This window comes from Somniosus microcephalus, chromosome 13 (assembly GCF_052327205.1).
Source record: "Somniosus microcephalus isolate GS21.2 chromosome 13, FLI_Smic_1.0, whole genome shotgun sequence".
Classification (NCBI taxonomy): Eukaryota; Metazoa; Chordata; class Chondrichthyes; order Squaliformes; family Somniosidae; genus Somniosus; species Somniosus microcephalus.
Window position 1 is genome coordinate 153,593,339 of NC_140999.1, and position 25,034 is coordinate 153,618,372.

General features: G+C 43.4%; 1 protein-coding gene across 13 annotated transcripts in view; it reads right to left on the reverse strand.

Moving 5' to 3' along the window:
* The window catches only part of LOC147108681 (extracellular sulfatase Sulf-2-like), a 409,937-nt gene that overhangs the window by 221,216 nt on the left and 163,687 nt on the right, over positions 1-25,034 (reverse strand). Inside the window, exon 1 of one of the 13 annotated variants that reach the window (XM_086005394.1) lies at positions 10,904-11,351. The exons of the other annotated variants lie outside the window; for them this stretch is intronic. The gene's annotated coding sequence lies outside the window, so the exon portion shown is untranslated. Of the gene's footprint in view, positions 1-10,903; positions 11,352-25,034 lie in introns of those variants that run through there. 13 annotated transcript variants of the gene reach the window in all.

Consider the following 25,034-nt stretch of genomic DNA (forward strand, 5'->3'; position numbering starts at 1 on the left):
TAAAATCACAGATATTTTGCAGCATTTTATTCTAGGTGGAACAGATTCCATTGATAACTGGGTATGTTGATATAATCTGTAATTATATCAGTCCTGACCTTATCATACTTGCATTTGCAGAAAGGGACGACATTACATTCTGTAAAACCCATCGACGTAGACTGTACAAATGAGTAGAAAGTCATATTGCATGAAGTACAATGGGGAAACTCTGAAGCGCTGGTAAACAAATTACATCCATCAACAACAAAAGCCTAAAAGCCGGTATCTTTTGACTCCTATCTGCAGTTGTTGCAGAGACAAACTCCTCTATAATCAATCCGTGGTATTTTCAGTTTCAATTTCACTGACAATTCCACCTACTCTATTTATTGTGACATAGCTTATCAAAAAAGGATTTCCAGAAAGTCATTATTTATTGACTCGCTTTTGTAAAAAAAAGCCTACTTTGGGGAATTCTGCACTGAAGTAGCATTAATGTGACATTCTTACTGTGCATTGATGGAGTAAAAATGTCCAAATCTGTATTTAAACTTTATTTATCTGAACACTTTGAACAGTCTTTAAAAGGTTCGGAGGACCGATATGAATAACTCTGAATGGAGAGTACTTCCATGAAGGAAAAAGGAGAATTCAAAAACAGTTGTGTTACATGCAAACCTTCTGTGCCCAACAGAGGCACTTGAGCATAACAAGAAATCTGAAATCTTTTGTGAACTTTGAAAAGGTACAACTCAAAGCTTCGGAGTGGCACTTGCTGACTGTGTGATCAGTTTTATCGATAGTGTGAGCTGTTATCTGTATCAACACCTGAAACTAATGTGCAGAGTCCAAATTGATCTGAATTACCAACCATATTTGGAAACGAAAATTCAGAGACCTGAAATAACACCGCTCAGGAATGTCTTTACAGCTTAGCCTTCATGAGTTGTTGGAACAAAATGATTTAATCTACAATGTGGTGTAATGTGGGTGAAGTTTGGATTTTAATTATACTTATAACTATTATCACAAACTTCTCCCACTATTCTAAAGCAATAAAACACACATTAGCAGAACATAGTAGCATGTAGAAGTGTAACCTCTACCATCCAGCACTGAGCTCATTGCATTAAGCCTAACTGGACTGTCTACAAAAGCCCAGCAAACCTGAAATGTGCTATGACAACCAGACAGAAACAGAGTCGAAAAACACTGCAAAGTAATTAACACTTTTAATTAGACTGTTCCCCATGGATAGTAATTACAAGGTACAAAGATCATACACTAACATTTTTTGGGGAAAAAAAAACTTATTTAAAACATCAGGGAACATTTTGATTTATTTGTTGCAGTTTTGGAAGTTATATTTCATGAGCAATGAAACCGAGGTTCATGAAATGACCAGTGTAGAACCACAATCTCTGGTTTACTACCAAAAGCTACCATACCCAGTTCCAGTTCCCGTTGCACGAAATGTGATGGAATGCCAATGGTACAACCATAGCTTGAAAACTATTTTTTGCCTCACACGGATTTAATTGTAAAGAGTGGCATACACATGATTTGGTAATTATCTTTTACATCAGGATTTGAAATATCAGCATTTAAAACATTCATTATTTTTTAAATACTATATAGTTGGGTCAAAAATCATTTAGGACACAAACACTCGACCTGGCAACAGTAGTAGGGAAAATGCTAGAATCTATTAAGGATGTGGTAACAGGGCATTTAGAAAATAAGAATAGGATTGGGCAGAGTCAGCACGAAAGGGAAATGAAAGGGAAATCGTGTTTGACGAATCTGTTAGAGTTTTTTGAGGTTGTAACTAACAGAATAGATAAGGGGGAACCAGTGGATGTGGTGTATTTGGATTTTCAGAAGGCATTCAATAAGGTGCCACACAAAAAGTTATTAAACAAAATTAGGGCTCATGGGATTGGGGGTAATATACTAGCATGGACTGAGGATTGGTTAACGGACAGAAAACAGAGAGTAGGAATAAACGTGTCATTTTCGGGTTGGCAGGCTGTAATTAGTGGGGTACCGTAAGGATCAGTGCTTGGGCCTCAGCTATTCACAATCTATATCAATGATTTGGATGAGGGGACCAAATGTAATATCCAAGTTTGCTGATGATACAAAGCTGTGAGGAGGATGCAAAGAGGCTTCAAGGGGATATAGACAGGCTAAGTGAGTGGGCAAGAACATGGCAAATGTAATATAATGTGGAGTTATCCACTTTGATAGGAAAAATAGAAAAGCAGAGTATATTGTAAAGGTGAGAGATTGGGAAATGTTGGTGCTCAGAAGGACCTGGGTGTCCTTGTACACGAATCACTGAAAGTTAGCATGCAGGTACAGCTAGCAATTAAGAATGCAAATGGTATTTTGGCCTTTATTACAAGAGGATTTGAGTACAAGAGTAAAGACGTCTTACTGCAATTATATAAGGCCCTAGTGAGACCACACATGGAGTATTGTGTACAGTTCTGATCTCCTTACCTAAGGAAGGATATACTTGCCATAGAGGGAGTGCAACAAAGGTTCACCAGACTGGTTCCTGGGATGGGGGATTGTCCTATGAGGAGAAATTGAGTAGACTAGGCCTATATTCTCTGGAGTTTAGAAGAATCAGAGGTGATGTCATGGAAACATACAAAATTCTTACAGGGCTCGACAGTGTAGATGCAGGGAGGATGTTTCCCCTGGCTGGGGAGCCTAGAACCAGCGGTCACTGTCTCAATAAGGGGTCGGCCATTTAGGACTGAGATGAGAAGAAATTTCTTCAGAGGGTGGTGAATCTTTGGAATTCTCTACCCCAGAGGGCTGTGGAGGCTCAGTTGTTGAGTATATTCAAGACAGAGATCGATAGATTTTTGGATATTAAGGGAATCAAGGGATATGGGGATAGTGCAGGAAAGTGGAGTTGAGGTAGAAGAACAGCCATGATCTTATTGAATGGCGGAGCAGGCTCGAGAGGTCGAATGGCCTACTCCTGCTCCTATTTATTATGTTATGTTCTCTTGTCTCTTAAATAACAACGACCTGCATTTATATGGTGCCCTTAGTGTGGAAAAATGCACAATTACAGCAAAAACAGGAAATGGCATAAATCGCAGTAATACTGTTTATTGGGGTATCAGCTCTTTGGTAGCACTCTTGCCTGTCAGAAGGTCGTGGCTTCAAGCCCCACTACAGGCCTTGAGCATGCAATCTGAGCTGAGACCTCAGTGCAGCACTGGATGAGACATTAAACAGAGGGCACTCCATCTGCCCTCTCAGGTGGATGTGAAAGAATTCATGACACTATTCAAAGAAGAGCAGGGGAGTTTGCCCCGGTATCCTGGCCAATATTTATCCCTCAACCAGCATCACACAAACAGATTATCTGCTTATTATCACATTACGGTTTTTGGGACCTTGTGGTGCGCAAATTGGTTGCTGCATTTCCCTACATTACAACAGTGACTACACTTCCAAAAGTACATCATTGACTGTAAAGCACTTTGGGACATCTTGAGGTTGCAAAAGGCGTTTGTTATATAAATGCCAGTTTTTTCTTTCTTTCTATTATTGACTTTTTTTTATTCTTCGTTTAAATAATGAGTCCTGAAAAATCACTGAGATTAATGCTGTGAACCAGCTAAATTAAAATGTACAGTTAAAGCTGAAGAGGCTGGTTTTAAGCGGGGGGGGGGGTGCTTTCATTTTTTGGAAAATAATCGCCATCTGGTGGAAAGCAGTTATACTTTAATCTGATGCCCTCCCCTCTCCTGCCAAGAAGACCCTCCATTTCAAGTTGCTTTGGTGACATCAGCAATGTGGTTTAGCAGTAATCAGGAAATCTAGTGATTGTTGCACTGCGTTCTAGACCAGTATTGAATTTTGCTGGCTTGGATGGATCAGCACCCAGGATAGAGCTGAATGCCAGTCTTTAGGATCATATGTACAGTGCATGGTGTTCTCGTCAATTTTGCTCCCTCAATCAAGTCCGCCAAAAATCGATTAGCTGGTCATTAATCCCACTTGCTGTTTGTGGGATCTTGCTGTGGGAAAATTGGCCGCCACATTTGCCTACACAATAACAATGACGACACTTCAAAAAGTAATTCATCGGTTGGGAGGTGCTTTGTGGTCATCCTGAGGGCATCTTAAGTTGCTATATAGATGTAAGTTATTCTTATATTGCTGTGCTGCTGATTTCAGAGCCAGTGTTGGTAGTAACCTGTTTATGTAAATGTGCAACAAGGTGGAATTTTGTGTCTGTTAATGATATAATTGGGGAAGTAACATTTTCTTTATGTTTTGAGGCAGCTCAGACCTCTTTGCACTGGGCTTCTTTTCACCAATAGGAGTCTGCTGCACTCACAACAGCCGAGACTGGTTATGAGCACAACAGCTCCAAATATTTAGTTTAAATGTATTTACTTTCAAAATGAAGCCAGCAAGATTTGTTTTGAAGAACAAAAAACCTGAGTTTGTTCTCTGCTTTGTGCCCAATATTTTACTGCTCCTGAGCTTGGTCATTTTAGCAAAGGATAGATTCTGCATATAATTGTTGCTAATGATGCAAAATAATACAGCACCAAATTTCGCTGATGCAAAGTACAAAATTTAGTCCACTGCCTTGGGGGCCTTTGTCTTACATTCAATGAGGTTCATTTACAAACACATCATCAGTACTAACCACACAAAACTCAGCCTGGAGGGGATTTTAAATGTATGAAAGGATCAATAATCCATAAACAGAAAAAAAAATTTAAGTGCTGTACATGCTGCATTAAAATGGGGGAATTATTACGTTCAACATTTTATGTAGGAACACAATGGCCGCGATTTCTGCTGCCTCGGCGGGTCTGTGGCAGGCGATGTCGGTGGCGGGTCCCGGTCCCGCTGTTGTCCCCAGCCCGCTGTCCAAAATGATTTTCCCCTGATTGGGCTTGTTAAGCCCGCCCAGCGCATGTGCAGCCCAATTGAAGGAAGCGGGTCTGATGAAGTCATTTGATGACGCATCATCAGCTGGCTTCCTTAAAGGGACCATGTGCAAATTGATTTTGACATTTGTACCGTCAGTGTTCTAAAGCATTGAAGTGCTGCAAACACTGACAAGAACTGCACAAAGGTGCACAGCTGCACCCAGGCTCCCCCATGACTCCCTCCATATGCTTATGGAAGGAGTCACAGCACGCAGGGGGGTTCTCTTCCCTTCCAATGGGCGGAAGAGACCGCCCCAGGAGACCAACGCAGCCTGGTTGCACATTGCACAGGAGGGCACAAGCAGGGATATTGTCAGGAGGACCAGGCTGCAGTGACACAAACCTTTCAATGATCTCAGTAGATCACGAAATGTTAGTACAAAGCCACACTCAACCTCATCCTGCTGTGCCACTCATCACATCCCCATCACTCTGCTTTCCCTACCCTACTCCTGCACATTCTTACTCACACCAACTTATCTTGCACCTCCACCCATCCCTCTCTATCTACATTATCACATCCCCTTCTCACTAACCATCCTTCACACTCACACTCACACTCATCCTAGTCCAATCATACCAACTAACAACACACAAGGGTAGGCACTTGGGTGTTTTACGCAATGTTCATGTAAAGTTTCTGTTAATGTGGTGTCAAACATTGAAACCTTTATTTTCAACACTTTGCGTTCTTGGACAGATCTGTGTGCACCTTTGGAAGTGGCTTAGTTAGTTGCAGTGAATGGTGAAACATAACGGTACCCCCTGCAATGGTGATAAGTGTGAAACGAATGGCTTGGGCAATGTAGGGATGCTTTATGGTGTTGGTGTGAGGTGGTGCCAACCTGCTGCATCATATGGCAGCCAGGGTGTCCAGCATCAAGTGAAGTAAATCTGGCCATGGTGAGGCAATCCTTGGCCTCCCAGGCAGCAAGTGGTCGAGTGCTGATGCCCTGTGTCCTGCGCAGCAGGTTGGTGTTGTTGTTGGTGCTGCTGGTGTTGGGGCTGATCATGGTGGGATTCTGAGGACGAAGGTGAGATAGTTTCAAGGGCACCCATGCTGATGTAATAGATGGCAGGTGAACTTGAGATGACAGAAGCATAGAAACATAGAAGATAGGAGCAGGAGTAGGCCATTCAGCCCCTCAAGCCTGTTGCGCCATTTAATGAGATCATGGCTGATCATCCAAATTCAGTACCCTGTCCCTGCTTTCTCCCATATCCCTTGATCCATTTAGCCTTAAGAAATATATCTAACTCCTTCTTGAATATATTTAATAAGTTGGCCTCAACTGCCTTCTGTGGTAGAGAATTCCACAGGTTCACCACTCTCTGGGTGAAGAAATTCCTGCTCATCTCAGTCCTAAATGGCTTACCCCTTATCCTTAGACTGTGACCCCTGGTTCTGGACTCCCCCGCCATCGGGAACATCCTTCCTGCATCTAGTCTGTCTATCCTGTTAGAACTTTATAAGTTTCAATGAGATCCCCTCTCATTCTTCTAAACTCTTACGAATATAAGCCTAATCGACCCAATCTCTCTTCATATGTCATTCCTGCCATCCCAGGTATCAGTCTGGTGAATCTTCGCTGCACTCCCTCCATGTCAAAAATATCCTTCTCCAGATAAGGCAACCAAAACTGCACACAAGACTCAAGGTGTGGTCTTACCAAGGCCCTGTACAACTGCAGCAAGACATCCTTGCTCCTGTACTCGAATCCTCTCGCTATGAAGGCCAACATACCATTTGCCTTCTTAACCGCCTGCTGCACCTGCATGCTTACCTTCAGCGACTGGTGCACAAGGGCACCCAGGTCTCATTGCACTTCCCCTTTTCCCAATCTATTGTCGTTCAGATAATAATCTGTCTTTCTGTTTTTGCCACCAAAGTGGATAACCTCACATTTATCCACATTATACTGCATCTGCCCAATCAGCCAACCTGTCCAAATCATACTGAAGCGATCTGTCAATGGTGAGAGAGGTTGTTCCAATGAGGTGACACTGATAGTGAGTTTACTCCAAACACTTGCAAACTGCATACAGCTCAATCTGTCTTCCAAATGCAGTAAGCTACAGCTTCTGAGCTTGGAAATTGAGCAGCTGTAAGATGGGAGCTTTTATAGCACATTTGCAGCTGTCAAGTAATGAGATGATTCAATAGTCACTCCCGACCTGCTTACCTGATGTGATCCCCAAGCAGCGTGGACCCCATGGGTGACCTCGTAAAATGTAAAGGCGAGTTCAAAATACTTCTTAATGGGCTGTTAACAAGGTCATAATGATCTGAATTGTCTCCCCCGCCGCTGCGTCGGGTCTGTTCAGTGTTGACAGACCCAACATATGGGAAAGGCGCGTGGCAGTGGGTTGACAGCAGGGTCCCAACCCACTGTCAAAAAAGAAATTTTCCCACTTGACCCAACACCAAACGTGCCCGCTGACCCCCAAAAAAATTCCACCCAATGTTTTTGTCTCTACAAGAATCAGGAACCAGTGGCTCTCTTGTGCATTTCTGTGAAAAGCTGTGAATAGGTGAGAATAATCTCCTTGAATTCAATTTTGGTGAACTTTAAACATTACAGATTGGAAGGATTTAAAGGCAATGGAAAAGGTGTACCATAGATTCACTAGGGTGTTACCATGGATGAGGAGTTACAGTCATGAAGAGAGACATGTTAGTTTATATTTACTGGTGCTAATAAGGCTGTCAAGATTATGAAGGGTTATGATACAATAAATAGTATTAAGATTGTTTCCATTGGTCAGTGATATGGTTACAGAAGGAACAAATTCAAGATTATCACAAAAATAATGAGGTTAGAAAAAATCTTTACATCGAGGGTGGTTCAAATGTGGAATTCTGCCACAAGCTGATGTTGCAGCAGAGTTCATGGGCTAAATTTTGCCAGCACTCAGTACAGGTTTGGAGGTGGGTCCACTGTCAAAATCGAAATGATTGACAGTGGGTTGGGAACCCACTCCGAACCTGCCTCCATGAAAGTTTCCAAAGTGTCAGGTCTGCAGTTTCAGAACAGACCCAACACCAAGCAGCGAATAGTTCAATGCTTGTTAACTACAATTTTGCCAGCCTATTTCTATTTGACCACTTTTTTTACAAGGTTCCTGTCGTTCGGCGATCACGTCAGGTAAGTAGGTCAGGTTCTCGATGTCTCCCCATTGCTGTGAATCGGCGACAGCTGCAAAATTGGTATGAAAGCTACCATTTCACAGCTGGTCACTTTCGAATGTCAGAAGCTTGAGCCTTCAGGACTGCTGTATGCTGTTTGGAAGTGTTTGGAGTAAACTCTCTATCCACTGTCACCTCCTTGGAGCAAGCTCTCTCACCATTGACGGATCACTTCTATCATCTCAACTTCAGCTGCCATCTATTCCAGCAACATTGGTGCCCTTGAAAAAATCTCACCTTGGTCCTCTGAATCCCTCCACAATCAGCCCCAACACCAACATCACCAGGACCACCACCAACAACACCAACCTTCTCCGCAATTGCCTGATCCTGCACAGGACACAGGCCATAAGCACCCGACCACGTTGCTGCCCGGGAGGCCAGATTTACTTCACTTGACGCTGTACACCGCGGCTGACACATGATGCGCCAGGTTGACACCACGTCCCACACAGGCACCATAAAGCATCCCTATAATGTCCAAGCCATTCGTTTCACACTCATCACAATTGGGGTCGGGGGGGGGGGGGTGGGGTGGAGTTATGTCTCAACATTCACTGGAACTCACTAACACACTTCTAAAGGTGAGCACAGATCTGTCCAATAAGGTTAAGTGTTGAAAACCACTCAAGTGCCTCCCCTTGTGTGTTGTTGGTTGGTATGCTTGCAGTAGGATGAGGGTGAGTGTGAGGGGTGGCTAGTGAGATGGGGAAGTGATAATGTAGATAGAGAGGGATGGGTGGAGGTGCAAGGTAAGTTGGTGTGAGTAAGGATGTGCAGGAGTACGGTAGGGAAGGCAGAGTGATGGGGGTGTGATGAGTGGCACAGCACGATGAGGTTGAGTGTGGCTTGGCAGTAACATTTTGTGATCTGCTCAGATTATTCAAAGGCTTGCACCACTACAGCCTGGTCCTCCTGACAACATCCCTCTTTTGCCCTCCTGTGCAATGTGCAACCAGGCTGCATTGGTGTCCTGCATACTGTGACTGCCTCCATAAGCATATGGAGGGAGTCATGAGAGAGCCTGGCTGCAGCCGTCCACCTTTGTGCTGTGCTTGTCAGTTTTTACAGCACCGCAATGCTGTAGAGCACCGACAGCACAACTGTCAAAATAAATGTGGCCATGGTCCCTTTAAGGAAACCGACTGATGACGCGTCATCAAATGACATCATCAGATCCGCTTCCTTTTGATTGGCCGGGAAACGTGCAGGCTGGGCTTAACAAGCCCAATCATCGTAAAATCACTTGGAGAGAGTGGGCTGGAGCCAGGACGGGACTGGGACAGGGACCCGTCACCCACCTCTCCCGCCACGATCCTGCCTCCACTGGCGAAATCACGGCCCATAAGTTCTTTTTGAAGGGAATTAGACAGATTTGAAAATGAGAAGTATTAAAGGGCATAGAGTGTGAGCAAGAGAGTGGAATTGGCTTAGCTGGTTTATGTGGAAAAAAGCACCAGCGCACATTGATGTGCCAGTGGGCCTGTTTCTGTGCTGTATTTGATTCTGTGTTCAGCAACAGCTCAAACCAGACTGATGAAACCAGCCAAGGGTTTCACTGCAATCAATTTCTCTACAGTTCAGGAGTAAAAACACCAACCAATGTTAGTCTGTGAGAATACAGGCAACTCTGCTGACAAATAAATTACGTTGGAAAATTTGTACTGCTCCAGTTTGCAATTGCCAGAATAAATGGTATAGAGTAGGGATGAGTGTTTGGATTTATTTTGACTATGGCAATCCTAAAATGTGTGTCATCGCAAAACTGTAGAGCCGCTAGACTATCAACAATCAAGTGCAAATCACTAACAAAGTGGCTAAGGAACAAATGCATAAATCTTTCATTGTCTAGCTGTGGCCGTGACACATGCACCACCATTAGATGATCAAATAATCAGAAGAATACGGTCTCATTAGCCCACTCGGGGTGGTTACTGCTCCCCAGCAAAATTACCAGGGATCACGCGAAGTGTTCTCTCCAGAATGTCTTGGAATAAAAAATAATATATTTTTAAAGTTTTAACTGAAATATCAAGTAACAATTCCAATGACTGAGAATTGATAAATGCCAAAATTCAGTATTTTGGCACTACTGCTACGTTTAATATTGTAACGAATGGTTTCAGACTGCTGGCTGTGGAGTGCAATGTACAGCTGGCACACTGGAAGTTTGGTTCAGACTATGCATTGCTGCAGATTGCACTGAGAAGCTTCGTGCAAGCTTGGATCGATGAACAGGGTTCTGCTGCCCCGCCCCGCACCCTCCCCCCAAGGCAATATTTTTTTTAAATGTTAGCAGAGCCTCCGCATTCTACTAAGATTAAAAACCATTTTGAAAGCTGAAAGCATTTTTTAAATGTAGCTTAGGCAGGGCTGTAGTTATATCGCAGCCAGCACAAACTCAAACACGTGAGACATGTCTCCTGGAGAGGGTTTCAAATCACACGGCTTCATTGCGCTCAGGAGTCATATAAGCACTTGACTCAAGTTACACAGCCACTTTCCTGTTGATGTGCACCCAAAACAACTTCACATTGATTGGAAAATAGTCGGCAAGAATCAGAGAAATTTGCAGCACAGAAAGTGGCCAAACAGCCCATTACCCTGCACTGGATCTCTGAAACTGTTATCCCTTTAGTCACATTCCTTTGCCCTTTCTCCGTACTCTATTATAGTTTACTTTCTGATATATTTATCCAGCTCCCTTTTAAAACAGTTACTATGGATTCTCATTCAGTAAAAAACAAAATCTAACCTTTCCCTTCGTTCTTTTGCTGGTCCTGTATCAGTCGTGGATCTTAATACTTCGCTGCTCCAGAGTAAGCATTGCCAGTGCAGAGAGAAACTATGTCCATGTTATTCTGAAAAATATTTGGTCGGCCGCAGTCCAAAGCCACTGTTAGCATCACCCATTTTGAAGGTAGTCAGACAACTCGCCACCACTTTTAACATTTTAAAATAATTTTCTGTGTGCAGAACTGCAGGCTGCAACCCACACACTGTAACTGCAGGCAAGCAGGATTCTCCTTGAAGCATTTCACTGCTTTAATGCCTTCCAGAACACCACAATGAATGCAGATGGTAATTCTGTCCAGTCAGAGCCAGCTGCACCTCATTGGGATCCTACCTTCTTAAATGATCTGTTTGAAAGCCCAGTAAAATGAATGACTTTGCACGAGTGCCCTCTGATGTTATTTTATCAAATCTATAAATAAGATAAATGTGACTAGATTTTATAATACGTGCTTCATTATGTAATACTGTAATGTGCACTGCAGTTAAAATGCTATACTTATCCAACATCAAACATTTTTCATGAAACTATTAATTTCACTGAAATCCTCCAAAATCTTTAATTTCCTGCTTTAGTAATCATACTCGGAATAATCTGTGGAAAGGACATTATTTCTGGAAGAAGGATGACTAATGAAAGGGAAATGCTTCATATTTTGCATCAGGAAATTCCTGAGAGATATGCCAGAAGCAGTAAGGACATCAGCTGGTGCTGCAGTCTATAGTGTTCATTTCATGCTTCATTCAGACATCGCTTCCAATAAATTATTTAGTTGAGAGCAATTTTAACAGAATTTGTGGCAGACTAGAGGGGGCTTTAAGCATGTTCGTATTCCTGCACGACTTTGCCATCTTTCACAAGTTGGGACATTTCTGACGACATGAAAGTCTAAAATATTATGAGCAAACCTGCATTACTATTTTTGAGGATATTGGTAGCAGTGCAGTCTCTTCATGGACGAATTGTGAAGTGAATCGGTTGTATGACTTGAAAAGAATGCATTATCACTCTCTCACACTTGCGCCACCACATTCTCTGCTTTCAATCTGACAACTTTATAATTATTCAGTCTGAATGAGTAAGCTTTCATTGGGTCTGTACAATGTTCTGATTCAGCTTTGAATGTATTCACGTACTTGACACCATTTGTTGTTATTCCAACTGCACATCCAAGGGAAACACCAGGTGGCATCATGACTGTAGTTAAAGAAAGTCTCTTATGACTATGGACAAGTCAAGAGTCAGAAAATGCCCAGGAATGAAATTCTTAAAATCTACATCATCATTTTCATTCAAGATGTACAAATCGAGAAAGCCCATTGCTATACACATTTATACCACATAAAAGCAGATATCAAATGCTCATGAACATTTACAGGAAACTTTCGTTTAACCGGAGGTTAAATGTCCGGAAAGCTCTATCCACTGGCAAAATTCAGGAGTCGGTTCAGATAAGTTTTTTTACTTCTCGTTGCTTTTTTTCTCCAGTCGTGGCTCTGCAAGGTCTAGCTGAAGCTGTTGCTTAGCTACAGAGACGCTTGCAAGCTACGCCGACTGTTTTGAAGCTGTTGCTAAGCAACAGGGTTTGTTGCTTCACACGGAGCTCAGAAGCTCCGTATGTTTTAACATTAGCGCTGGTTTCTCCGGCAGTTTTGATCGACCGGCACCAGCTCGGTCCCGTCAGTGCCGGATACCAGAAAGTTTCCTGTATATGAATGCAATGCTAGGTAAATGAATGTCAGCTCTTCTGTCATTAACCAACTTTGCCCAATTTTCTAATATTAGTTCCTTTCCAATGGAGCACATGCAACATGATCAGCCAGCTCAGATGCAGGCCGAGGACATCAGGATACACTGGGAGAGTGGGGGGGGAGGCAACCGGGAGTTGGGGGGGGATGGTGGGCGAACGGTGGCTGGCAGTGGCCCGTGGGTTTAATGTGGAGCCAGGAGAAGCACTCCTGCACCTCCTGGCTCCACAATAAAAGGTAAATAAAACACTTACCTTTCAAGTGGCAGCTTCCAGCGGTCCCTTTAAGGACCGTTGGTTTGGCTGCTGAGCCTAAAGAAACAGACCACAGCATGGACGGCGTATGATGTGGTCATTTGAAATCCAGTTTTGCAAAGGGGCCCAAAATAGGCATTAAGGTGCCAATTTTCAAATGCGGCATAACACCAGTTTCAGACGTGCGCCCCGGACACCTACGGAAGAGTCCTAACCCAATATGGTAAGCAGCGCATTTTGGGTGCAGAATGCTGCGCTCCATAGTGGCCTCATAGGTGCCTGTGAAATGGGTGCAGCATGATCCAATTTCTAGAACTCTAACTATTAATATGGTATAAACAAGGTAGTTCCACAGATCCCATTCCTGACTTTTTGTATGTTCCTATGAACCAAAGTGTTTGACTGCTGAGCTCATATTGCAACACCAAGTCTCTGTAAATATACTGTAAGAGAACCAATTGAACACAGATTTTTGCAGGCAGTTTTCACTTACTGTTACAGCACTCAAAGGTTGAATAAAGATAGCATTTACTGAGGATTCATTTCAAATACATCTGCTACAGATCTTTTCTCTTGCTCGCCATAGGATAGTTTGTGCATGTGACATATTTGAGTATGGAGATGACAGGTATTTAGAAGTGGAGGGTTTGATTTTTTTTTTTTTAAATCTCCTTGTTTTGATCTATCTCTGCATGAATTTTGCAAAATTACTTGCAGAAAAACTTTCAGAGATCTTCCAAGTTTCAGTTTCCAGAGATGACTCGTGCCTCTGGTACAGGTAATATGATGGGTTAAAACCTGGCTGGAGAGACTAGGGGCTCGATTTTTCGGTTCGAGGCGGTTTGGGTGTGGGACATCTGCCTTCCGGGTTCCAGTTCCGCCCCCAACGATAGATGCACAAACGTGATTTTGCGTCAATTGGCCTTGTTAAACCGGCCAATTAAGAGGAAGCCGGTGTCAGATGACGTCGGTTGATGACGCGCCATCTGCCGGTTTTCTTAAAGTGGCCACACATTTTTTTTTGACAGCTGATTTCTCAGTGTTTGACAGCATTGAGGTGCTGCAAACATGGACAATCACTGTACAAAGGTGGGCTCTTGCACCCAGGCTCTCCAGTGACTCCCTCCTTAGGCTAGAACAGATGGCAGCTGCAGGTGAGGTTACAGAAGCGATCTGTCACTGGTGAGAGAGGTTCTCCCAATGAGGTGGGACTACAGATACAAATCAAAACTTGTTACCCGCAGAAAAGTGTAAATAAATTTTAAATGATTTTCCCAACATTATCTTACCCCTGAAACTCACCAGTGCATCACTGGATCCTTCACACCAATTCTGCAGCTGTCATCAATGCAGAAACATTACAGCGACTCACAACACGCCACACTTACCTGGCGTGGTGTCTGGATGTCGGGAAGCTCGAAGTAGATGTGTCAAAATTGCAAAAAGCCTCTTAACTGCCCGTTAACAACCTGTTAACAAGCAGTTAAATGGCTATAATCCTCTTCCCGCCGCTAGGTGTCGGGTCCATGTGCAAATCAGGGACCCGACACTTGGGAAGATTGATTGGAGGCGGACTGACAGCAGGTTTCAGACCCGCTGTCAATCTTTGCAATTTTGCTAGATGTCCCGCCTCCAAACCCGCCCCGAGCGCCGGCAAAATTCCAGCCTAGCTGTCGGCAGTGATTCCCTCGTCACTTCTGACAATTAATTGTTCAGTGTTAACCATTTACTCGACAGATCATCCATCTAAAACCACATTTATAGTTGTAAAAGGGGGAGGGATGAATTTGTCCTGAAATTGTGCACTATACCAAATCAAATAAGAAAGCAAATTCTAACATAATTATACCAATCAGAGCCAAATACGTAATGATTATAACTTAATAATTAGGCATCAGTCGAGAACATTTTAACACTGCTGAACCATAGAATCATAGAAAAGTACAGCACAGAAGGAGGCCATTTGGCCTAATAAGTCTGTGCCGGATCTTTCGAAGAGCAATTCAGTTAATCCCACTCCCCTGCTCTTTCCCCATATCCCTGCATTTTTTTCTCCTTCAAGTATTTATCCAATTCCCTTTTGAAGAAACAGGAGATACCACAGAAAAATAAAATAGAAGTCAAACAAAATACATCAACATTGCAGTAACATCTTGATCTGTTTCTGGGAGCTGAAACATCCTGTAGATACTGGTGGAACTCCTTTGGTGTTATTCATGGTTCATAAGTTTACGCAATTTTATAAGGGCAGGAGATTGAAATTGTTACGTCCACCTGCAAAAACAGACAAGTCCTCACACCTTCAACATTGCACCACACTCTCAGTACTGCACTGAAGTGTCAGCCTAGTTTATATTTTTTTATTCATTCATGGGATGTGGGCATCGCTGCCAAGGTCAGCATTTATTGGGGATGTAATTGGTAGAATAGATAAGGGAGAACCAGTAGATGTGGTGTATTTGGACTTTCAGAAGGCTTTCGATAAGGTCCTGCATAAGAGATTAGCGTGCAAAGTTAAAGCACATGGGATTGGGGGTAAGGTACTGACTTGGATAGAGAACTGGTTGGCAGACAGGAAGCAAAGAGTTGGAATAAACGGGTCCTTTTCCGAGTGGCAGGCAGTGACTAGTGGGGTACCGCAGGGATCGGTGCTAGGACCCCAGCTATTCACAATATAATGATCTAGACGAGGGAACTAGATGTAATATCTTCAAGTTTGCAGACAACACAAAGCTGGGTGGGCGTGTATGCTGCGAGGAGGATGTCGAGAAACTCCAGGATGATTTGGGCAGGTTGGGTGATTGGGCAGATGCATGGCAGATGCAGTATAATGTGGATAAATGCGAGGTTATCCACTTTGGTGGCAAAAACAGGAAGGCAGATTATTATCTGAATGGCAATAGATTGGGAGAAGGGGAAGTGCAACGAGACCTGGGTGTCCTTGTGCACCAGTCGCTGAAGGTAAGCATGCAGGGGCAGCAGGCGGTTAAGAAGGCAAATGGTATGTTGGCTTTCATAGCAAGAGGATTCGAGTACAGGAGCAAGGATGTCTTGCTGCAGTTGTACAGGGCCTTGGTGAGACCACACCTTGAGTATTGTGTGCAGTTTTGGTTGCCTTATCTGAGGAAGGATGTTCTTGCCATGGAGGGAGTGCAGCAAAGATTCACCAGACTGATACCTGGGATGGCAGGAATGATGTATGAGGAGAGATTGGGTCGATTGGGCTTATATTCGCTGGAGTTTAGAAGAATGAGAGGGGATCTCATTGAAACTTATAAAATTCTAACAGGAGTGGACAGACTAGATGCAGGAAGGATGTTCCCGATGGCGGGGGAGTCCAGAACCAGGGGTCACAGTCTAAAGATAAGGGGTAAGCCATTTAGGACAGAGATGAGGAGGAATTTCTTCACCCAGAGAGTGGTGAACCTGTGGAATTCTCTACCACAAAAGGCAGTTGAGGCCAATTCATTAAATATATTCAAGAAGGAGTTAGATATATTTCTTAAGGCTAAAGGGATCAAGGGATATGGGGGGAAAGCAGGGACAGGGTACTGAATTTGGATGATCAGCCATGATCTCATTAAATGGCGGAGCAGGCGCGGGGGGCCGAATGGCCTACTCCTGCTCCTATCTTTTATGTTATGTTTATGTTATGTTATTGCCCATCCCTGGATATACAAAACCCTGGTTAGACCACACCTGGAGTACTGAGCAGTTCTGGGCACCTTAGGAAGAATATATTGGCTTCGGAGGGAGTGCAGCGTAGGTTTACCAGAATGATACCTGGACTTCAAGGGTTAAGTTACAAGGAGAGATTACACAAATTAGGGTTGTATTCCCTAGAATTTAGAAGGTTAAGGAGTGATTTGATCAAAGTTTTCAAGATATTAAAGGGAACAGATAGGGTAGATAGAAACTATTTCTGCTGGTTGGAGATTCTAGGACTAGGGGGCATAGTTTAAAATTAGAGCCAGACCTTTCAGGAGTGAAATTAGGAAACACTTCTACACACAAATGGTGGTAGAAGCTTGGAACTCTCTTCCGCAAACAGCAATTGATGCTAGATCAATTGTTAATTTTAAATCTGAGATTGATAACTTTTTATTAACCAAAGGTATTAAGGGATATGGGCCAAAAGTGGATATATGGAATTGGGTCGCAGATCAGATATGATCTCTTTGAATGGTGGAACGGGCTCAAGGGGCTGAATGGCCTACTCCTTTTCCTGTGTTCCATCCCTAATTGCCCTTGAGAAGGTCGTAGTGAGCTGCCTTCTTGAACTGCTATAGTCTGTGAGGTGAAAGTATTCCCACAGTGCTATTAGGGAGGGAGTTCCAGGATTTTGACCCAGCGATGAAGGAGGAACTGGAATCCATTATTAAGGAAGTAATAGCAGGACATTTAGATTGCTAACTGAAGATGTAACGAGCAGGGTGGATAAAGGGGAACCAGTAGATGTAGTTTATTTGGATTTCTAGAAGGCATTCAATAGGGTGACGCACAAGATAAGAGCTCATGGCATTAGGGGTAATATATTAGACTGGATAGGGGATCGACTAACTGACAGAAAACAGAGTCGGAATAAATGGGTCATTTTCATGTTGCCAAACTGTAACTAATGGGGTGCCACAGGGATCAGTGTGGGGCCTCAACAATTTACAATCTATATTAATGACTTGGATGAAGGGACAGAGTGTACTGTTGCCAAATTTGCTGACGATGCAAAGATAGGTGGGAAAGCAAGTTGTGAGGAGTACACAAAGGCTTTGATTTTCAGTGTGCCGTGAGGCGGGCTTTTAGGCGTGCGGGGGGCTAAAATCCCAAATTCGGGGATCCCGACAGCATCCCGCCCAAAACCTGCCTGTAAGTTTCAAAGGAGGTGGGTACCCGCCCCGCACTGGGACCCGCCGACCCAAGGCGGGAAGGGATTAGTGCCAATTAACTGCCTGTTAACAGGTAGTTAACAGGCAGTTTTTAGCCTAATCCCTATTTTGAGGGGTGTCGTGTGGGATTCCCGACGGCTCCAAACCACGCCAAGTTAGAGCAGGCGGGCCGTCGGGTTGAAGGACTTGGCTGGGTCGCGATGTCGGTGTTCAGGTGAGTGATGGGTGCATGAGTGCAAAGGTAAGTGTGTTTGGTGTGTCTAAAGTGTGTAAAGAAGTTTAAATTACCTGTACTTACCGTAACAGCCTTTCTTCCTCTAGATTTCGGGAGTCCATCACTCAGCCGGCACTGAAAGCAAAATGGCTGCGAACTGTCAAAAGTGACAGCCTGCAGCTTTCATTGCTGGTGAGAGTTCTAACTGAGTCTGCATAGAAGGACTCAGGTTAGAAGTCAGACTGTCAGTGTTTGACAGCTTCAAACAGCTGTGAAACACTGATATTTCATCTGTCAAGACGTCTTGACAGATGAAATTTCAGTCTGTGATGTCACCTGTTGCCAGGTGGCCCTTAATTGGCCTGCTGAGCCCGCTGGACGGGCTCAACAAGGTCAATCAAGGGAAAATCGCGTGGATTGGCTGGACGTCGATGTAGGCGGGACTAAAACCCGAAAGTTGTGGTCCCGCCTCCTTCCAGACTGCAGACTGAAAATCCAGCCCAAAGAGTCTGCAAAGGGAAATAGGTAGGTTAATTGAGTGGCAAAAATTTGGCAGATGGAGTACAATGTGGGAAAATGTGAGGTTATCCACTTTGGTAGGAAGAATAAAAAAGCAAAATATTATTTAAATGGAGAGAGACTACAGAATGCTGTGGTACAGAGGGATCTGGGTATCCTCGTACATGAAACACAAAAAGTTCGCATGCAGGTACAACAAGTAATTAGGAAGACAAATGGAATATTGGCCTTTATTGCAAGGGGGATTGAGTGTAAAAGTAGGGAAGTCTTGCTACAACTACACAGGGCGTTGGTGAGACCACACCTGGAGGACTGCGTACAGTTTTGGTCTCCTAATTTATGGAAGGATATACTTGCATTGGAGGCAGTTCAGAGAAGGTTCACGAGGTTGATTCCTGAGTTGAAAGGGTTGTCTTATGAAGAAAGGTTGAGCAGGTTGGGCCTATACTCACTGGAGTTTAGAAGAATGAGGCGTGATCTTATTGAAACATAAGATTCTGAGGGGACTTGACAGGGTAGATGCAGGGAGGATGTTTCCCCTCGTGGGGGAATCTAGAACTAGGGGGCATAGTTTCAGAATAAGGGGTCGCCCGTTTAAAACGGAGATGAGGAGGAATTTCTTCTCTGAGGGTCGTGAATCTTTGGAATTCTCTACCCCAGAGAGCTGTGAAGGCGGAGTCATTGAATATATTGAAGGCAGAGATAGACAGATTTTTGAAAAACAGGGGGATCAAGGGTTATGGGGAACGGGCAGGAAAGTGGAGTTGAGGCCAAGATCAGATCAGCCATGATCCTATTGAATGGAGGAGCAGGCTCGAGGAGCCGAATGGCCTATTCCTGCTCCTATTTCTTATGTTCTTATGGAACGGCGATATAGTTCCAAGTCACGATGGTGTGTGACTTGGACGGGAAATGGCAGGTGGTGCTGTTCCTATGCTCCATGCTGCTCTTGTCCTTCTAGGAGGTAGAGGTTGTGGGTTTGGGAGGTGCTGTCGAAGAAGCCTTGGTAACTTGCTGCAGTGCATCTTGTAGATGGTAAACACTTCAGCCACAGTGAGCCGATGGTGAAGGGAGTGAATGGGTGCCAATCAAGTGGGCTATTTTGTCCTGGATGGTGTCGAGCTTCTTGAGTGTTTTTGGAGCTGCACTCATCCAGGCAAGTGGAGAATATTCCATCACACTCCTGACTTGTGTCTTGTAGGTGGTGGAAAGGCTTTGCAGAGTCAGGAGGTGAGTCACTCACCGCAGAATACCCAGCCTCTGACCTGCTCTTGTAGCCACAGTATTTATGTGGCTGGTCCAGTTAAGTTTTTGGTGAACCCCAGGATGTTGATGGTTGGGGATTCGATGATGGTAATACTGTTGATTGTCAACGGGAGGTAGCTAGACTTTCTCTTGTTGGAGATGGTCATTGCCTGGCACTTGTGTGGTGCAAATGTTACTTGCCACTTATCAACCCAAGCCTGAATGTTGTTCAGGTCTTGCTGCATGCAGGCATGGATTGCTTAATTATCTGAGGAGTTGCGAATGGAACTGAACACTGTGCAATCATCAGCGAACATCCCCACTTCTGACCTTATGATGGAGGAATGGTCATTGATGAAGCAACTGAAAATGGTTGGGCCTAGGACACTGCCCTGAGGAACTCCTGCAGCGATGTCCTGGGGCTGAGATGAGTGACCTCCAGCCACCACAACCATCTTCCTTTGTGCTAGGTATGACTCCAGCATTTTCCCCCTGATCCCATTGTCTTTGGAATGGGGCTTGAACCAACAACCTTCTGACTGAGGCAAGAGTGCTACCACTGAGCAAAGGCTGACACCTAATTAGATGCTTTTTTATTTAAAAAGTGTGACAGAAATCTGAATGCGACTCTTGAAGTGTGACTGAGAAGTCTGATAGAAAGGAAAATGCACACCAAAATATATTGTTTTATCAGTTCTAGTGAATGTCCCATGGTACAGTTCATGGTAAATCAAATTATACACCCCCAAGTGCACGATCTTTATAATATGTAAAACAAATAGATTTAAGTTCTAATTCTACACTCAGCAGTTAGTATCGCAGGCTGGTGAGCACTAAAGTGGAACTTTTACCCCCAATGTTTTATTCTGCTGCTAAAATGTGGGTCTGTAGCCATCTGAGGTAACAAAGTCAAATTGATAAGTAAAAAAGTGGAGGAGTTCAGTGAAAGATCAATTGCCATTCAGGCTGGAGATAAGAACCCTGGCTTTGTTTGAGGGAAGGCTAATTAAAAGCTTGTAATCATTGTGGCTCTGCTAGTGTGTGTACCCGGAGAATTGTTCTGTACATTGCAAATGATTGCCTTTGTTTCTTCATACTGTTTTTCTTCAATGTGATACATAAATTTGCATTAGTGTACGACATCTGAAGCGTGGCAAACAGGAAGTGCACGCCTGTGTGTAAAGTATTTATAGTATTGCAGAGAGATAGATGGTTAGGTAAATCTTCCTTTCATTTCAAACCCTTTTTCTTATACTTGATGACTTTTACTGCAAGCTCAATTGAAACAGCTTTCCACCAAATTCAGGGCTGAGTTTGCCCAGAATTTCCTGGAACATTTTGGAATATCTACAGCGTAAGAGTAGTGTTACGCCGTTTTCTTTCAAAATTTGAGTGCAACTGATTTATGCTGGTTTTATGCCAAAACATCGGTCGGTGCATGCAAATTTCCGTGATTGTTTGCACCGCTTCTGAGATATGTCCAGCAAAATCCTGTTCTGCTCATTTACATTGACCAGGCAGGAAGGCTTGCAAATTGCTCTTCAAGAGTGATGCCTGCTTTGGGAATTTTCAACAACTGATGTTATATTTAATTGAAGTGGGGAGAGGTCCAAAGGAGAAAAAATAAGCTAAAATGATGTACGTCAACACACCTCATTTAGAATTGAAATGAAAAATAATGGCCCGGATTTTGCGGTTGTAATGGCAGCAAAACTGTTCACGTTCGTTGTCATTACTCCGTGAAACTGACAGCAACTTCTGGGGTCAGTGGCGAGCGTCATCACTTTGCTGCTGACTGCAAAATCCGGGCCAATGCTTCCTGTTCTTAAATTTACTAATTAAATGTCTGACAAAGGTTTGATTAATTTGTCTTTACACTTTTAAAACATTTCAAAAACTTTATTACCAACAAAATTTTTCTGGATGCAATCCCCAAAGCAGTTACACTGGGATTTCACCTGACACGGAACCACAATGGACTCTGCCAAAAGTCAAAGGGACAGAGGTGAAGCACGCAGGAACAGGCCTTTAGTGCTTTGGAGACACATCTCCATTGGAGGGGGGGGGTGGTGGTGGTGGGAAGTGGGGTGGTGGTGGGGAAACATCCCATTGAAGAGCGCAGAAACACTGGCAGTAGCTGATCAGTCCAAGGTGGGGCATGCCAGGCCCCTCGCAGAACAACAAATGGGACCGCTTTAACCTCCCCAACAGTTTTTGGGCTGGCCCCCCAGCTGGGCTTCATTTCCATCAATCGTATACGCACTGACTGTACGCTGGGCCCTAACTGAAGGTCGGAGTGCAGGAACTCTGAACTTAGAGAGTCGCCGCCCTACTCCCTTGGCATCACTAGACTTGTAAGTTTGGGCGAAGGTTCCAGCCCTTACGAGGTGCAGTGGGGTATCCTAGTGTAGGCGGACACCTGGTGTATCTGGGACATGACCAAAATCTGGGCCCTTCCACTAAACTCCCACTGGTGTATTAGCTGAAATGTCAGTAGAACCAAGCAATTCTGAGCGCTCTACCTTTAATAGTGACTGACTCAAACTAATTCAAACAAAATCCCAAAGGACAGGGTTCCTGTTTTCTTTAATAATTATTTTTGTGCTTTCCATCCTGTGTCATTTCTTTGCAGTGAACTTTCAATGAGAGAGGTGAATAAACAGAATGATACCTGTACAGGTGTATTATCCACCATACTGCCTTAGTCAAACCAACATAGTCTCCTGGTTCCAGAGCTGGAGGAAATAACCTGAGTGTTTTCAGAATACCTCAAGGCAACTGCAAAATTGAGAATTTACAATAGCTACATTCTACATTGTTTATGATGGTTTGTCATCATTGTTTTACTGAAGATTTTTGTTCCCGATAATGTCCAGAAATACCATTTGTTATTAACTAATTATTCTGTAAGAAAATACTCTCAAGAAGTAACATATTAAAAACTTAATTCAAAACAGAGTGATTTGCTATTTTCAAAACAAGGGGAAATTCCAGCTTCCTACATACAACTTGAGACACAATGCAGGATTATGACTCATCAAGATTCCAGTATTCCAATGTTAAACAGTTCGGGGAAATGAAAGGTGGAGTGGTCTGATGCAATTTTGTAGGAATGCATTACAACAGTTTGAAAAATGTCACTTCATGTAAAGAAAACACACAAGTCTAAAATTGTTTTCCATTAAAAAAGACAACCATTGTTGGATGCCATTACTGGATATTATTAATGGACATCATTGTTGTATGCCATTATTGGACACCAGTAACCTCTATGGCATTATTATTGCATGGGGGGCACCATTTGTGGACAACATTACTGGACACCATTAATGAATGTCGTTACTGGGTTCAGTTATTGCATAACCTTACTGGTGCATTATAAAGCACTGTTACTGGATTCCATTTTGGATGACATTGCTGAACACCATTATTAGACTGCATTACTGTTATTGATCCATCAGTAAATGCCACTATTGGATATTATTACAGTAGACAGCTCCAGGAGAAGAGCTAGAACTGGCACAGGTATAATAGGTCAAATGACTTCCTTCGATACTGTAAATTTTACAATTCCATTCTATATGTCATTTTTGGATGCCATTATTGGAGACCATTACCAGGCAATGCCTCAGATAATGAAGCAGTCTGCGTTCGCATGCAGCAAGAACTGGACAACATTCAGTTTTGAGTTGATAACTGGTAAGTAACATTCGTGCCACACAAGTGCCAGGCAATGACCTTCAACAACAAAAGAAAATCTAACCACTGCTCTATGATATTCAACGACATTACCATCGCCGAATCCCCCACCATCAATATCCTGGGTTCACTACTGACCAGAAACTTAACTGGACGAGCCACATAAATACTGTGGCTACAAGAGCAGGTCAGAGGCTGGGTATTCTGCGGTGAGTGTCTCACCTCCTGACTCCCCAAAGACTTTTGGAGCAGTGGTTAGATTTTCTTTTGTTGTTGAAGGTCATTGCCTGGCACTTGTGTGGCGCGAATGTTACTTGCCAGTTATCAACTCAAACCTGAATGTTGTCCAGTTCTTGCTGCATGCGAACGCAGACTGCTTCATTATCTGAGGCATTGCCTGGTAATGCACAAGTCAGGGGTGTGATGGAATACCCTCCACTTGTTTGGATGCGTGCAACTCCGACAACACAACACCATCAGGACAAAGCAGCTCACTTGATTGGCACCCCATCCACCATCTTAAATGTTTATTCCTTCCACCACCGGTGCACTGTGACTGCAGTGTGTACCATCTACAAGATGCACTGTAGCAACTCGCCAAGGCTTCTTCAACAGCACCTCCCAAACCCACGTTCTCTACCACCTAGAAGGACAAGGGCAGCAGACGCATGGGAACACCACCATCTCTAAGTCACACACCATCCTGACTTGGAAATATATTGCCATTCCTTCATCGTCGCTGAGTCAAAATCCTGAAACTCCCTATCTAACAGCACTGTAGGAGTACCTTCACCACACGGACTGCAGCGGTTCAAGAAGGCAGCTCACCACCACCTTCTCAAGGGCAACTAGGGATGGGCAATAGATGCTGGCCTTGCCAGCAATGCTCACATCCCATGAATGAATTAAAAAAAATACTATTATTGAACACCATTATTGGATACCATTATAGTAAGCAATAGCAGATGTGTATGTCCACCACACCACCATCAGCTCCAAAAAAATCACTTTTGGCAAATATGAATTTGTAGAATCATAGAATGTTAACGAACAGAAACAAGCTATCCAGTCAATCAAGTGGGGGCTGTTTTTTCTCCACTTTTTTTTAAAATCACCTAGTATCGTCCCAATCTCTTGCTTGCTCTCTGAACCCTTTTAATATTTCTCTTTTTCAAGCAGCTGTCTAATTCTGTTTTACCTGAATTTATTGACTCTGCTACAACAGCGATTCAGGGCAGAGAATTCCAAATTCTGTGCAAAGGATTTTTTTTTAACTTCTTTAATTCCTTTGTAATTATTTTATATTGGCTTCCTCTCATTCACACCTTGCATATCAGTGGAAGCAATCTACCACTATTTATGTGATTAAAATCCATCACAACCTTTTAAGACCTTCATCAGATCACCCTTAATCTTAATTTTGTGGCTTCCAGAAAGCTGCTGTCAACAAATCTTGTTTCACACGCATCAGAATGAAAATACACATTAGCGTGATAGTTCAAATAGTCACTTGAAATGCTTCTGACATAA